The sequence below is a fragment of the Arachis hypogaea genome, chromosome 20, assembly GCF_003086295.3.
Source record: "Arachis hypogaea cultivar Tifrunner chromosome 20, arahy.Tifrunner.gnm2.J5K5, whole genome shotgun sequence".
Taxonomy (NCBI): domain Eukaryota; kingdom Viridiplantae; phylum Streptophyta; class Magnoliopsida; order Fabales; family Fabaceae; genus Arachis; species Arachis hypogaea.
This window is the reverse complement of record NC_092055.1, coordinates 60,052,660-60,070,926: the sequence shown is the minus strand read 5'-3', so window position 1 is coordinate 60,070,926 and position 18,267 is coordinate 60,052,660.

Below are 18,267 nucleotides of genomic sequence, written 5' to 3'. Positions count from 1 at the left end.
GTGGCAACTAACGTGGGCTATGATGGCAATTGAGGGCGTTATTGGTGGTAACCTTTTCCACTAACATTGCAAGCTTGCTCCCTTTCCACGTTAGTGGTCTCGTTAGTGAGACTAACGTGGCTCCTAATTGGGAGCACTCGCACGTTCTGTTCGGAGCATTCGCACGCCTTGTGCGAGCGCACACCTCCCCTTTTTCACGTAGTGTGCGTACGCACAAGTGCTGTTTTGGGCAATGATAAACCATTATTTTATGGTTTATCTTGTGTTTAATTGAATGGTTTTTATCAAACCTTTACCCACTTATTCATATGATTTGAATGATTTTATAATCCCTTCCTAATATTGTTTTATGATTGAAAACTTGCTTCCTAGAGATCTTTAATTAGTATATTTTAATTCTCCTTTACACCATTCGATGCCGTGATCCGTGTGTTAAGTGTTTTCGGCTTTATAGGGCAGGAAAGGCTTAGAGAATGGAGAGGAAGCTTGCAAAAATGGAAGGAACACAAGAAACTAAGGAGATGACTAGCAAGCACCGACGCGCACGCATGGCTTACGCGAGCGTGCGGAATGGAGAAATTTACAGTGACGCGTGCGCGTCCTGATGCGTACATGTGGATTGCAGTCTGCACAAAAGACGCGCACGCATGAACGACGTGTACGCGTGACAAGGAAATTTGCCAAATGACGCGCACGCATGACTGATGCATACGCGTGACCTACGCGATCTGCAAAATTAACAGAAAATGCTGGGGGCAATTTCGTGCCGCGTTTTGACCCAATTTTTGGCCCAGAATCACAGAATAAAGCTAGGGAACATGCAGAGACTCAGAGACATGGAGAGACACATTCACATATTCTCATCAGGATAGTTTTTAGGTTTTTAGATCTGAATCTAGAGAGAGAATTACTCTTCCTCTAGTTTTCCTTTACATTCATATTTTATTAGTTTTATGCTTTTTACTTTTGGATATTGAAGAGTCATCACCTCCGTTGAAGATACTATTCTAGTTTGTTTCCTCACTTACTCTTTTATTTATTCCATATTCTTAATTCTTGTTTAGAGTGGTAATTGGATTATTTGCATGGATTGTTAATGCAAAGGATTACTTTTACTTTTAATTAATTTTAAATCTCTATTTTATTTAAATTATTATGTCTCTTTTCTATTCCAAACTCCCAATAACGAAGATGGCATCCATGTCAATAGAGTATATTCCTTACTTGACATAGGGGTTGATTAAGAGGAGACACTTGAGTTGGAATACTCAAGTAATTAGTTAAATTGGATGTTGTTGGCTAATTTTGTATTTACTAACGCTAGATTCCCAAAGGAGAGGACTAGGATTTGCGAATAAGAGTTAGCTCAATCGCTTGACTTTCCTTTATTTAGTAAAGGTTAACTAAGTGAAAATAACAACCTCTTTATACCACACTTGAGAAAATTCCAACAAGGATAGAACTTCCAATTAATCATTCCCCCAGTCAAGGCTTTTTATTTCGAATATTATAAATCCCTTTTAATTTTCATTGCACTTAATTACAATTGTTTATTTTCTGTCATTCAATTCTCAAAACTCTCGAAAAATTTCGGATTAATAAATTGGCACCCCTTCTAGCAACTCGTTGGGAGACGACCTGGGACTCATACTCCCAGTATTTTTATTCTAAACTTTTTGTGACAACCTTTCTAAATTGATGAGGTGGATTTTCGCTGGTTAAGAGCTATACTCGTAACGCTGTTCTATTATATTATAATCTCTTAATTGGTCTAACTTCTGCCATGCATCAGGCAACATTCCTATTCCACTTTAAATAAGCCCTAACGTACTTCCCGCCCGCTCCATCCCTCTCTTCTCTTTCTTTTACCTTATTTTCTACTTGTTTTACTTCGTTTTCATTGGGTCTCATTTTCGTTTTCGTAATTATATTTGTTTTGCTTTAAGTTGTTTGCTAGGTAAATAAATTGCAAGTGTTTGCTTGTTGTTTGATTGGGTTGCTTGTTGATTGAATTTCATCAATGCACTTATACCTTACCTTAAATTACTATCACCTAATTGGATTTGCACATTTACATTTTGTTGCATATTAGGTGAAACTTTTATGAGTGCAGATGGAATTTAGTGAATTGAATTGAATTTCTTGTTCAACATGGATTTTAAGTCAATATAATCACATCACAAGGTATTTGCTCCTTGTTAATGCTTTGCATTTGTTTGAGTTGACTTGACTTGATTCCTATCAAGACTTGTCACTTTTTGTAACAAACACCTTAACTATGTGATTATTTGATTATTCCTAAGGATAAATAAGTAATTTTCTTTTCATCATTTCATTGGTTATTATTTGTTGTGCTATTTTATATCACTTTTGCTCTTTCACTTGCACACCTTCAATATCCAATATTTCCTAAATTCAATTCACTCTTGTTGTAATTGCCTAAGCTTGCTTGTGTTTAATTGATACTTATTCATTTCTTGCATCTTACGCCATTTAATTGAGGAATCCATTCTTACTTTTTGATTGTGTGGATGCCATTTTAATCGGCCGTTGTGTGTATTCTAACCACTTGCACACTTGGAATACACAAATGGCTCATCTTTTCATCATACCACACAACTATGCAAAATTCCTCAATTAGATGCTTATTTACTCTCTCCTGTACCTTTTTGTGCTACTTGCCCTATGATTCTTGATTATATTTTATTCATTCTTTTTGAGGATGAGACATGAAGGCAATGAGCCGGGAGGGGAGAAGGACACTGAAGAGGGAGATGCCGAGCATGCAGTGGACTTGGCAATTTCTACACAACCCAAACCCCCGCATCCGCCAACCAGGTGGAGGAACTTAGAGACACCCTCCCCGGATCGTGTTCGTGCATGGAGGACCGTGCAACGCTTAAGTGTGGGAGAGGATTCGTCATTTTGGGGAGTAAACCTACTTTTCCGAATACTTTGCATTTTATTTTTGTTTCTTTTATCAGGTTTCCTGTATATATTTGGAGTGTTTTTATTGTTGCATTGCACTTTCTTCTAGTATATATATATACATCTTAGTTCATACATAGTTATTGCATTTTGCATCTTTTTCTTAGTATATATTTTATAGATAGAAGTTGCGATTGGATGATGTGAATAATATAGCACCTAGTTCAATTTGGTCCTAATTGTTCATGTTAGTTTTTGCGATGTTGAAAATTAGGAATAGAACTAGGAAATTTTTCAAAAATTGCATCCATCACAACATACATACGCATATAGGAATAATTTTGGTGAAAAACAACAAGGATTTCCAAAAATTTTGTTTCAAGGGCATTCTATTGAATTGCTTTGGAAAATTATTTTTACACTTGCTTGAATGATTTTTTATGGAACATAGAAGGGTGATAGAACAAAACAACCTTGTGAGTTGTTGAGCCTTAATGAGTGGTTACACATTTTAACCACTAACTTTGCTCATTGTGTGTTATATATCTTCTATGATTGCAATCTCAATTATGCTTGATTCTTTATGTCCAATGATTGATGTTTTGAATTGCATTGAGTATGATTGAGGCCATCTTTGATAAAAGCTTACTTCAACCATATTGCCTACCCTTTTGCATATACCTTTGTTAAACCCTTTTGAGCCTTATTTTACCCCATTGTTCTTGATATTAGCACATCACAATCTTAAGCGGAAAACCATGAACTTACTTTGGATTACATCCTTGATTAGCTTAGGTTGAGGAGTGTGTTTCATTTAAGTGTAGGGAAATTTTGGGAAACATTGGTAGTGAATGAAAATGTTTAATTTGGGTATTTCATTGAAAAATTTTGAAAATGGGAACAATCATGTATGAACTACTAAAACCATATGGACTTTTCCTTTAAAAAAATTAAAATAAAAAAACATCATCATCATGAAAAGGGGATGAAAGTTATCCCAAAGAAAGAAAAATGAATAATAAAAGCATATGTGATGTGAATGATAAATCACACATGAGTGTTTGTGAAAAAGAAATGATAGAAAGTTAGGATTGCATTTTATTTTGATTCGGTTGATATAGGTTGAGTTGGATACTTAAACTAATCAAGGATGCAATCATTTTTGTTGAAAATATTGGGAATTGGGTACATACTCATGTGTTAATTAAATGTAAAACCATATGCATTGATACTTTTGTATATCCTTTATTGCAAAAAGAAAAAAATGAAATGAGAAAATAAAAAGAAAAAAATACATATGAAAAGAAAAAACAATAGAAAAAGAAAGAAAAAGAAAAAGAAAAGAAATAAAAAGGGGACAAAATGCCCCAAAGTGAAGACCAATAATAATCAATGCATATGAGTTGTGATAAAAAGAGAACGCATGAGTATGTGAAAAAGTGAAGAATGGGTAGTTAGGTTAGCTTTGAAATTGCATAGGTTGTCATAGGTTAGCTGGGAAGTATAAGTTAATCAAAGATTCGAATTTCAAGTCCACTTGACCATATACATCCTACCTTGACCCTAACCCTATTACAACCTTATGGAAAGACCTCATAATATTTGTATGCATGCATGAATAATTGTTGATTGTTAGATGAAAAATAAATCTTAGAAAGCATGATTAGAGGAGAATTGAGTGGATCGACCTATACACTTGAGCGATTAGAGCGGATACACATCCGGTGAGGGTTCGATTGCTCAATTATATGTTTTCACCTATGATCATTGATGACTTGCATCATCTACTTTTTTTCTTGTCTAAAAAGGACCACAAAAGAGCATAATCTCATTTAATCATTGCAATTTAGGAGTTAATTGATGAATATTATAGTACATTGCTTTCAAATGGGGTTGTGCTGAATTTCAGGTGAAAAAGAGCAACAAAAAAGGGAAGAAAAACAACAAAACAAGCTGGGCGTGTGAAACTGGCGTACCACTTGGAACAAACGCCAAAAAATTGTATGGGCGTGGTGGTGCACGAAATCGTGATTGTTCATTCCCCATCAATGGCGCTAAAAACTTGGCATGCACGTTTGCAATCTTAAATTCTTTTTCACAATTTCGATACAACTAACCAGCAAGTGCACTGGGTCGTCCAAGTAATAAACCTTACGTGAGTAAGGGTCGATCCCACGGAGATTGTCGGCTTGAAGCAAGCTATGGTCACCTTGTAAATCTCAGTCAGGCGGATTCAAATGGTTATAGAGTTTTAATAATTAAAAAGATAAATAAACATAAAATAAAGATAGAGATACTTGTGTAATTCATTGGTGAGAATTTCAGATAAGCGTATGGAGATGCGTTGTTCATTCTGAATCTCTGCTTTTCTATTGCCTTCATCCAATCCTTCATACTCCTTTCCATGGCAAGCTGTATGTTGGGCATCACCGTTGTCAATGGCTACTTCCCATCCTCTCAGTGAAAATGGTCCAAATGCGCTGTCACTGCACGACTAATCATCTGTCGGTTCTCGATCATGTTGGAATAGGATCCATTGATCTTTTTGCATCTGTCACTACGCCCAACACTTGCGAGTTTGAAGCTTGTCACAGTCATCCCTTCCCAGATCCTACTTGGAATACCACAGACAAGGTATAGACTTTCCGGATCTCAGGAATGGCCGCCAATAATTCTAGCCTATACCACGAAGGTTTTAATCTTAGATTAGAAACCCAAGAGATACACATTCAAGCTTGTTTGCATGTAGAACGGAAGTGGTTGTCAGGCACGCGTTCATAAGTGAGAATGGTGATGAGCGTCATATAATCATCGCATTCATCATGTTCTTGGGTGCGAATGAATATCTTAGAGAAGAAATAGGCTTGAGTTGAATATAAAAACAATAGTACTTTGCATTAATTCATGAAGAACAGCAGAGCTCCAAACCTTAATCTATGGTGTGTAGAAACTCCACCGTTGAGAATACATAAGAACAAGGTCTAGGCATGGCCGAATGGCCAGCCTCCCCAAATGGCATATGAATTCGAAAGATAGGAAAAAAGACCTAAATTGATCCAAAGATGTAAATACCATAGTAAAAAGTCCTATTTATACTAAACTAGTTACTAGGGTTTACAGAGATAAGCAAATGATGCAGAAATCTACTTCCGGGCCCACTTGGTGTGTGCTTGGGTTGAGCATTGAAGCTTTCACATGTAGAGGTCTTCCTTGGAGTTAAACGCCAATTTGTAACTTGTTTCTGGCATTTAACTCCGCTTTGCAACTTGTTTCTGGCGTTTAACGCCATAATAGGGCAAAAAGCTGGCGTTAAACGCCAGTTTGCGTCGTCTAAACTTGAGCAATGTATATACTGTTATATATTGCTGGAAAGCCCTGGATGTCAACTTTCCAACGCAATTGAGAGCGCGCCATTGGGTCTCTGTAGCTCCAGAAAATCCACTTCGAGTGCAGGGAGGTCAGAATCCAACAGCATCTGCAGTCCTTCTTCAGCCTCTGAATCAGATTTTTCCTCAAGTCCCTCAATTTCAGCCAGAAATTACCTAAAATCATAGAAAAACACACAAACTCATAGTAAAGTCCAGAAATGTGATTTTATTTAAAAACTAATAAAAATATACTAAAAACTAACAAAATCATACTAAAAACTATGTAAAAACAATGCCAAAAAGTGTATAAATTATCCGCTCATCACAACACCAAACTTAAATTGTTCCTTGTCCCCAAGAAACTAAAAATCAAATAGGATAAAAAGAAGAGAATATACTATAAATCCTAAAATATCAATGAAACTTAGCTCCAATTAGATGAGCGGGACTAGTAGCTTTTTGCCTCTGAACAGTTTTGGCATCTCACTTTATCGCTTGAAGTTCAGAATGATTGGCATCTATAGGAACTCAGAATTCAGATAGTGTTATTGATTCTCCTAGTTCAATATGTTGATTCTTGAACACAGCTACTTTATGAGTCTTGGCTATGGCCCTAAGCACTTTGTTTTCCAGTATTACCACCGGATACATAAATGCCACAGACACATAACTGGGTGAACTTTTTCAGATTGTGACTCAGCTTTGCTAGAGTCCCCAATTAGAGGTGTCCAGGGTTCTTAAGCACACTTTTTTTTTTCTTTGGACCTCGACTTTAACCTCTCAGTCTCAAGCTTTTAACTTGACACCTTCACGCCACAAGCACATGGTTAGGGACAGCTTGGTTTAGCCGCTTAGGCCAGGATTTTATTCCTTTTGGGCCCTCCTATCCACTGATGCTCAAAGCCTTGGATCCTTTTTTTATTTTACCCTTGCCTTTTGGTTTTAAGGGCTATTGGCTTTCTCTGCTTGCCTTTCTTTTTTTTCTTTCTCTCTTTCTCTTTTTTTTTCTTTTATTTTTGCAAGCCTGGTTATTCACTGCTTTTTCTTGCTTCAAGAATCAATTATATGATTTTTCAGATTATCAAATAACATTTCTCCTTTTTCACTATTCTTCAAGAGCCAACAATTTTAACTTTCATAAACAACAAATTCAAAAGACATATGTACTGCTCAAGCATTCATTCAGAAAACAAAAAGTATTGTCACCACATCAAAATAATTAAACTAATTTCAAGGATGAATTTGAAATTCAAGTACTTCTTGTTCTTTTGTAATTAAGCACATTTTTCATTTAAGAGAGGTGAAGGATTCATAGAATTATTCATAGCTTTAAGACATAGACACTAGACACTATGTAATGAAGACACAAACAAAGACAAACATGAAGCTCAAAAACCGAAAACAGAAAAATAAATAGACAAGGAGATTAAGGAATGAGTCCACCTTAGTGAGGGTGGCGTCTTCCTCTTGAAGAACCAATGGTGCTTTTGAGCTCCTCTATGTCTCTTCCTTGCCCTTGTTGCTTCATCCCTAGTGATTTTGGTGCTCCTATCCTTAGTTGCTCCCAATAGTTGTGTGGAGGAAAATGTATCCCTTGAGGCATCTCAGGGATTTCTTGGTGAGGGAATTCCTCATGCTCTTGTTGAGGTCCATGAGTGGGCTCTCTTGTTGTGCAGTCAAATGCTCTACTACTGAGCTATGGACCCTTGAGATGAATCTCTCCATCTCCCATGACTCGGAGGTGGAAGCTTTTGTCTTCCCTTTCCTCTTTCTAGAGGTTTCTCCGGCCTCAGATGCCATAAATGGTTATGGAAAAACAAAAAGCAATGCTTTTACCACACCAAACTTAAAAGGTTTGCTCGTCCTCGAGCAAAAGAAGAAAGAAAGTAGTAGAAGAAGAAGAAAATGGAGGAGATGGAGGGAGAAGGTGTATTCGGCCAAGGGAGAGAAGTGGTGGATGTAGTGTGTGAAAATAGAGTAGTGTTGAGGGGTTTATATAGGGTGGGGGAAGGGTAGATTTCGGCCATTAGGGTTGGGTTTGGGAGGGAAAAGAATTTGAATTTTGGAGGTAGGTGGGGTTTATAGGGAAGAGGTATGGAGGTTATTGGTGAAGGGTATTTGGGAAAGAGTGTTATGAAAAGGTGTGAAGAGAAGAGAAAAAGAGGTGGGGTAGATGGGGATCCAGTGGGGTCCACAGATCCAGAGGGGTCAAGGAATTAGCATCCCTGCTCCATTTAGGCGTGCAAAACACCCTTAGAATTAATGTCTGGCATTAAACGCCAGCTTGCTGCTTGTTTCTGGTGTTTAACGCCAGCTTTTCTCCCATTCTTGGTGTTAAACGCAAATTCCATGCTCTGTTCTAGCATTAAATGCTAGTCTGGTGCTTGTTTCTGGCGTTTAACGCCAGCTTGATGCTTCTTTCTGGCGTTAAACGCCAGTTTGATGCTTCTTACTGGCGTTTAAACGCCAGTAAGCTCTTCCTCCAGCGTGAACTATTTTGAATGATGTTTTTCATTCTGTTTTTGATTTTTTAGTAGTTTTTGTGACTTCACATGATTATCAACCTAAAGAAAACATAAAATAGCAATGGAAAATAAATAGATATAATTAAATAACATTGGGTTGCCTCCCAACAAGTGCTTCTTTAATGTCAATAGCTTGACAGTTAGCTCTCACGGAGCTTCACAGATAATCAGAGCAATGTTGGGGCCTCTTAACACCAACCATAGAATTTGGTTGTGGCCTCCCAACACCAAACTTAGAGATTGAATGTGGGGGTTTTGTTTGACTCTGTATTGAGAGAAGCTTGTCATGCTTCCTCTCCATGGTTACAGAAGGAGAACCTTTAGTCTTAAATACAAGGTAGTCCTTATTCAACTGAAGGACCAACTCTCCTCTGTCAACATCAATCACAGCTTTTGCTGTGGCTATGAAGGGTCTGCCAAGGATGATGGATTCATCTTCATCCTTCCCAGTGTCTAGGATTATGAAATCAGCAGGGATGTAAAAGCCTTCAACCTTCACTAGCACGTTCTCTACTAGTCCATAAGATCACATAGAGCCTTCTCAAAGGTCATGGTGCCTATGGTACAAGGTATAAAGAACTTTTTGGGATCCGGTTTCTTCTGATGTAAAGTTTTCCTCATTAATGTACTCAGTTCATTGGTGAACAAGGTGGGTTCATCCTCCCAAGTCTCATTACCAAATAAACTGGCATTCAACTTCATGATTACTCCTAGATACTTAGCAACTTGCTCTTCAGTGACATCTTCATCCTCTTCAGAGGAGGAATATTCATCAGAGCTCATGAATGACAGAAGGAAGTTCAATGGAATCTCTATGGTCTCTGTATGAGCCTCAGATTCCTTTGGTTCCTCAAAGGGAAACTTCTTTCTGTCCAAAGGACGTCCCATGAGGTCTTCCTCACTGGGATTCACGTCCTCCTCCTCCTCTGGCAATTCGGCCACACCAAGGAAGGTTATGGCCTTGCACTCTCTCTTGGAATTTTCTTCTGTATTGCTTGGGAGAGTACTGGGAGGAGTTTCAGTAATCTTCTTACTCAGTTGACCCACCTGTGCCTCCAAATTTCTAATGGAGGACCTTGTTTCATTCATGAAACTTAGTGTGGTTTTGGATAGATCAGAGACTATGGTTGCCAGGCCAAAATAGCTCTGTTCAGAATTCTCTGTCTGTTGCTGAGAAGATGATGGAAAAGGCTTGCTATTGCTAAACCTATTTCTTCCACCATTATTATTGAAGCCTTGTTGAGGCTTCTGTTGTTCCTTTCATGATAAATTTGGATGATTTCTCCATGAAGGATCATAGGTGTTTCCATAGGGTTCTCCCATGTAATTCACCTCTGCCATCGCAGGGTTCTCAGGATCATAAGCTTCTTCTTCAGAAGATGCTTCTTTAGTACTATTGGATGCAGCTTGCAATCCATTCAGACTCTAAGAAATCATATTGACTTGTTGAGTCAATATTTTGTTCTGAGCCAATATGGTATTCAGAGTATCAATTTCAAGAACTCCCTTCTTCTGAGACGTCCCATTGTTCACAGGATTCCTCTCAGAGGTGTACATGAACTGGTTATTTGCAACCATTTCAATGAGTTCCTGAGCTTCTACAGGGGTTTTCACGTGAAGAGATCCTCCTGCAGAATGGTCCAATGACATTTTTGACAACTCAGACAAACCATCATAGAATATACTTATGATGCTCCATTCTGAAAGCATGTCAGTAGGACACCTTTTGATCAGTTGCTTATATCTTTCCCAAGCTTCATATAGGGATTCTCCTTCCTTCTGTCTGAAGGTTCGGATTTCCACTCTAAGCTTGCTCATCTTTTGAAGAGGAAAGAATTTGGCCAAGAAAGCACTGACCAGCTTATCCCAAGAGTTCAGGCTATCCTTAGGTTGTCAATCCAACCATGTTCTAGCTTTGTATCTTACAGAAAAAGGGAAAAGTATAAGCCTGTAGACCTCGGGATCAACTCCATTGGTCTTGACAGTGTCACAGATTTGCAAGAATTCAGCTAAAAACTGGTGAGGATCTTCCATTGGAAGTCCATGAAACTTGCAATTCTGCTGCATTTGAGAAACTAATTGAGGTTTAAGCTCAAAATTGTTTGCTCCAATCACAGGAAGTGAGATGCTTCTTCCATAGAAGTTAGAAGATGGTGCAATAAAGTCACCAAGCATCTTCCTTGCATCTCCACCATTGTTATTTTTTTCGGCGATGTCTCCTTCTTTTTCGAAAATTTCTGTCAGATTTTCTCCAGAGAGTTGTGCTTTAGCTTCCCTTAGCTTCCTCTTCAGAGTCTTTTCAGGTTCAGGGTCAGCTTCAACAAGAATGTTCTTATCCTTGTTCCTGCTCATATGAAAAAGAAGGGAACAGAAAAGAAAATATGGAATCCTCTATGTCACAGTATAGAGATTCCTAATGTGAGTATAAGAGGAGAAGAATAGAAGGCGGAGAAGAGAAAAACTCAAACACAGAGAAGAAGAGAGGGTTCGAATTTTGAGTGGAAGAGGAGTGTTAGTAAATAAATAAATAAATAGAAAGAGATGAGAGGGGGAAGAATTCAAAAATAAAATAAAATAAAATAAAAATATTTTTGTTTTTATTTTGTCTATTAATTATAATTCAAAATTTAAGAAGGAAAATAAAATTGAATTAAAATTAAAACAATTAGTTAATGAAAAGAAATTTTTTTGAAAAATAGGTTAGTGATTTTCGAAAATAAGAGAGAGAAAAGTAGTTAGGTGGTTTTGAAAAAGATATGATTGAAATAGTAAACTTTTAAAATCAAACAAAAAGTTAAGTGGTTAATTGAAAAAGATTTGAAAATCAAATTTGAAAGGGTGAGAAGTTAGAAAAGATTTTGAAATTGATTTTGAAAAAGATATGATTGAAATTGAAAAAGATATGATTAAAATTTAATTTGAAAAAGATTTAAAAAGGAAACTAAAAAGATTTGATTTTTAAAAATTAAAGTTGATTACTTGACTAACAAGAAACTAAAAGATAGGATTTTAAAATTTAAAGATTGAACTTTTCTTAATAGGCAAGTAACAACTTGAGATTTTTGAATCCAAATATTAAAAGTTAGCAATGAATTCGAAAATATGAAACAAAAATAAGAAAAAGATTTTTGAAAATCATTTTGAAATTTTTGAAAATATTAAGAAGAAAATTGAAAAAGATTTGATTTTTGAAAAAGTTTTGAAAAGATAGGATTTTTAAATTGAAAATTTTGACTTGGCTAAAAAGAAACAACTAATTTTTTAAAAAGTTTTGAAAAACTCAACTTAAATTTTCAAAAATTTATGAGAGAATAAGGGAAATATATATTTTTTTTATTTTTGAATTTTTAATGAGGAGAGAGAAAAATAACAAAAAGACTCAAAACATGAAAATTATCAATCAAAACACACAATGCATGCAAGAGCACTTTGAATGTCAAGATGAACACCAAGAACACTTTGAATGTCAAGATGAACACCAAGAACTTATTTTTGAAAATTTTTTAGAAAAGAAAAACATGCAAGACACCAAATTAAAAATTTTTACTCTATAGACACTAATAGTTCTAAAATGCATATGAAAAACAAGAAAAGACACCAAACAAGAAAAATTTAGAGATCAAACAAAGAAATTCATCAAGAACAACTTGAAGATCATGAAGAACAAATGCAAGAGTTTTCTAAAATTTTAATGAAAAATTAAAAAGATGCAATAGACACCAAACTTAAAAATTGACACTAGACTCAAGCAAGAAACATCAAATTTTGGGAAAAGGTGTGTGTTGTATTTTTGTTGAAAATATTGAGAATTGGGTACATACTCGTGTGTTAATTAAATGTAAAACCATATGCATTGATACTTTTGTATATCCTTTATTGCAAAAAGAAAAAAATGAAATGAGAAAATAAAAAGAAAAAAATACATATCAAAAGAAAAAAAATAGAAAAAAGAAAGAAAAAGAAAAAGAAAAGAAATAAAAAGGGGACAAAATGCTCCAAAGTGAAGACCAATAATAATCAATGCATATGAGTTGTGATAAAAAGAGAATGCATGAGTATGTGAAAAAGTGAAGAATGGGTATTTAGGTTAGCTTTGAAATTGCATAGGTTGTCATAAGTTAGCTGGGAAGTATAAGTTAATCAAAGATTCGAATTTCAAGTCCACTTGACCATATACATCCTACCTTGATCCTAACCCCATTACAACCTTATGGAAAGACCTCATGATATTTGTATGCATGCATGAAATAATTGTTGATTGTTAGATGAAAAACAAATCTTACAAAGTATGATTAGAGGAGAATTGAGTAGATCGACCCTATACACTTGAGCGATTAAAGCGGATACACATCCGGTGAGGGTTCGATTGCTCAATTACATGTTTTCACCTATGATCATTGATGACTTGCATCATCTACTTTTTTTTCTTGTCTAAAAAGGACCACAGAAAAGCATAATCTCATTTAATCATTGCAATTTAGGAGTTAATTGATGAATATTATAGTACATTGCTTTGAAATGGGGTTGTGCTGAATTTCAGGTGAAAAAGATCAACAAAAAGGGAAGAAAAACAACAAAACAAGTTGGGCCTGTGAAACTGGCGTACCACTTGGAACAAACACTAAAAAATTGTATGGGCGTGGTGGTGCACGAAATCGTGATTGTTCATTCCCCATCAACGGCGCCAAAAACTTGGCACGCACGTTTGCAATCTTAAATTCTTTTTCACAATTTCGATACAACTAACCAGCAAGTGCACAGGGTCGTCCAAGTAATAAACCTTACGTGAGTAAGGGTCGATCCCACGGAGATTGTCGGCTTGAAGCAAGCTATGGTCACCTTGTAAATCTCAGTCAAGCGGATTCAAATGGTTATAGAGTTTTAATAATTAGAAAGATAAATAAACATAAAATAAAGATAGAGATACTTGTGTAATTCATTGGTGAGAATTTCAGATAAGCGTATGGAGATGCGTTGTTCATTCTGAATCTCTGCTTTCCTATTGCCTTCATCCAATCCTTCATACTCCTTTCCATGGCAAACTGTATGTTAGGCATCACCGTTGTCAATGGCTACTTCCCGTCCTCTCAGTGAAAATGGTCCAAATACGCTATCACTGCACGGCTAATCATTTGTCGGTTCTCGATCATGTTGAAATAGGATCCATTGATCTTTTTGCGTCTATCACTACGCCCAACACTTGCGAGTTTGAAGCTCGTCACATTCATCCCTTCCCAGATCCTACTCGAAATACCACAGACAAGGTTTAGACTTTCCGGATCTGAGGAATGGCCGCCAATAATTCTAGCCTATACCACGAAGGTTTTAATCTTAGATTAGAAGCCCAAGAGATACACATTCAAGCTTGTTTGCATGTAGAACGGAAGTGGTTGTCAGGCATGCGTTCATAAGTGAGAATGGTAATGAGCGTCTCATAATCAAGGTCTAGGCATGGCCGAATGGCCAGCCTCCCCAAATGGCATATGAATTCGAAAGATAGTGAAAAAGACCTAAATTGATCCAAAGATGTAAATACCATAGTAAAAAGTCCTATTTATACTAAACTAGTTACTAGGGTTTACAGAGATAAGTAAATGATGCAGAAATCCAGTTCCGGGCCCACTTGGTGTGTGCTTGGGCTGAGCATTGAAGCTTTCACGTGTACAGGTCTTCCGTGGAGTTAAATGCCAGTTTGTAACTTATTTCGGGCGTTTAACTCTGCTTTGCAACTTGTTTCTGGTGTTTAACGCCAGAATAGTGCAGAAAGCTGGCGTTAAACGCCAGTTTGCATCATCTAAACTCGGGCAAAGTATGGACTATTATATATTGTTGGAAAGCCCTGGATGATTACTTTCCAAAGCAATTGAGAGCGCCCCAATTGGGTTTTTGTAGCTCCAGAAAATCCACTTCGAGTGCAGGGAGGTCAGAATCCAACAGCATCTGTAGTCCTTCTTCAGCCTCTGAATCAGATTTTTGCTCAAGTCCCTCAATTTCAGCCAGAAATTACCTAAAATTACAGAAAAACATAGAAACTCATAGTAAAGTCCAGAAATGTGATTTTTATTTAAAAACTGATAAAAATATACTAAAAACTAACTAAATCATACTAAAAACTATGTAAAAATAATGCCAAAAAGCATATAAATTATCCGCTCATCACGTGGCTGATGAATCGAAATATTCGTATGCCAGTTAGAAATTAGCAATAAATCCAATCATGAGTATAGTCTAACCAACACGCAAATATCGCATCAAACAATTCTAAATTCCATGACCGAGAGTATTGATCCCGGGTCGTTCTCCCTAGGAATTGCCTTAGAATGCACATCATTGATTAGGAAGTCTTTTGTGGTTTTTGAGAGTTGGTGCAAGAATTCAAGCTAACAAAATTAAACAACAATTAATTGAGAGAAAAACCTTGGCTAAGGGTAATTATTGGAAGTTCCATCATTATAGTTTCCTTCAATTGTGGTAAGAGTTGATTATTGCTTCACTTAGTTAACCCCCCTAATAATGGAGGAAAGTCAAATTAGAGTAACTAACTTGAGTCACAAGTCCTAGTCTCACCCAAGAGAAGTCTAGCTTTAGTGCACTCCAAGTCAATTAGCAATTCTCCATTCCTAGTCAACAATTGATATTCACTACTCAAGTGTCTCCAATAACTCAACCCCTAAGCCAAGTGAGAGAAATCTACTCCATAGCTAGGGTTGTCATTATCACAAATAATTGGTAGGCAATCATAGAAGACATGATGTAATTGAGAGAGAGAAATTGAATTAAAGCTATCTAATCCAAACAATCATCAACAATCAAGCAAATGAATGAAATTCCTCAATTCATTAATCACAATTCAAGGTAGCAAAGTCACAAATCTATATCTAAGAGATTGAATCAAAAGAACATTGGTTGAGAGTAGAAGAAGAGTAGATCTACAACTTGTATCAAAGTAAAAGTGAATTAGAAATAAATCTCACCAAGAAATCAAAGGAGAATTGCAATGGAGAGAGTGAGATCCTAGAGAGAAGTTGGAGTTTCTCTCTCTAAAAACAAAATGTAACTAACTACCTAAAATTATCTAGAATTATGACTAATTGTCCTAACCCCCCTAATCCTTGGTCTTCTTAAGCTTTTCCCTCCAAAATTCTGCTCCAAAACTGGGCCTGGGACCCCCTGAAATCGCTGGTCACGTTTTTCTTTTAAAAAATCACGTGCGCACATCGGCGCGTATGCGTACAGTACGCATACGCGCACCTGGAGTTTTTCGCAACCTACGCACAGGCGTGCAGTGCACGCGCACGTCATATGGAATATAGCCCAGCCATATAAGCGCACCGGCTTCTCGTTCGGCTCACTGCGCCGGCTCTGGGGGTACGCATCCGCGCGTACGCGCAAGGTGCGTGTGCGCGCCCATATGTAAACTTCAAAACTCTAATTTATTCAATGCTCTTTCCACTCATGCATGCTTCCTTCACTCCTCTTAACAAACGGATCAAGACATCGAATGGTAGTAGAGTAGGATTACAATATATCAATTTTGATGCACAAGAAGCATGTTTTCATCTACGAAGCAAAGTTGGGAAAGGAACACAAAATCATGTAGTTTTATATGAATAAGTGTGGAAGATCTTTGATAAAACCCTTAAATTCTATACATGATAAACCCTATAAATGGGGTTTATCAACCTCCCCACACTTAAAGTATAGCATGTCCTCATGCTAAAAGGAAAGCAAAAGGCCAAAGACTCATGGGATGCAATCTACCTACATGAATGCAACTAGGGTGTAAGCTACTATCTACTTGGTCAAGAGCAATTCAATCTCCTAGAATACATACATACATATAATATATATATATATATATATATATATATATATATATATATATATATATATATATATATGCACATAGGGCAAGATGATGGGCAATGTATGAACTCTACCAATTTTAGTCACCAAAGTGAAATATGCATAGCTTGCATGAAGAACGCTCGCGAGAGCCGGGAACAGGGAATTGAGCTTCGAACCCCTCACCGGAAGTATTTGCACTCTATTCGCTCGGTGTATCAGGTTGATCACTCAATCCTCTCCTACTTCATGCTCTTCCAAAATTTGTTCTTCCTCTAACAATCAACAATTGTTCTATGCATACATACATATATCATGAGGTTTTTCCTTAGGTTGTAATGGGGTTAGGGTTAAAGTAGGGTTATATATTTGGCTAAGTTGGCTAAAAATTGAATCCTTTGATTAACTTAAGCTCCCCACCCAACTTATATAACATCCTATACAATTATGTGCTAACCTAACTACCCACTCCTCACTCCTTCACATACTCATGCATTCACTTTTGATCATTCTCTCTCTTTTTTTTCTCTCTTTTTTTTCAAACTACATACAAGAATATCAATGCATAAGGTCTATATATTTAATCAATCACATGAGTATGTATCCGTTTCCCAATATTTTTAACAATAACATGCTTTTACCTCAACCAATGCTCCCCCCGTTATCCCACGCTTGAACGGCACACCCGCACTAGCCTAAGCTATTCAAAGATTCAAATAGGGACATTCATGGTTTTTCGCTTTTGGCTTGTGATGTGCTAAAATTAAGAATAAGTGGATCAAGCGTAGGATCAAAATTGGTTGCAAAGGTTGTTATAGGGGAAGGTCATTTGGGTAAGTGGCTAAGTGAATTCATGGCCTCAATCATGTACATGCATTCATACATATAACAATGGACATATAGAGTCCAAAAAATTAAGGATCACAATCATAGAGAGAGAACAATGTACACAATAAGGGAAGTAAGTGGCTAGAAGATGTAGCCACGCAATTAGGATCAAGACTCACTTGCTTGTGTTCTTGGCTCAAAATCCATCTTCTAAATTACATTCTTCAAACAAGCTTAGCATAAAAAATTTTCAAAAAAATTCAAAATTGGTTGGGTTGCCCTAAAGTTCTAGCTTCCTAAGACGGAAGTCATTACTCTAACCAAGTGGACTTATTAAAAGATAACTAGCATGCAAAGCATGTTAAAAATGAAGAAAACTAATATGCAATCTATCCTAATTAATAAAAGAGACTTAAGATTTATTCGGGTGTTACCTATGAAGACTGGTCGGCCGACCGACCTCCCCACACTTAGAAGTTGGCACGGTCTTCTGTGCCTTGAGTGAGACGCAGTGGTTGATCAGCTCCCGAGTGTCCATCATCTTCTCCATTATCGCTATCTTCATTGTCGGTGCCGGTGGATGTGGAGATTTCCGGTTCATCCATAGGTGGTGCTAAGCAACTTAGAAGCTTCTTGACAAAAGTGTATCGGCGTTGATTGCGCCGCTCATAACGATCAAGCTTCTTGTGGAGGTCTTCTATGCGTTGCATGAATGATTTTGGTGGTGCGGTGATGGGAATGCTCATGGGGATGGCTAAGTTCGGGTCCTCGGT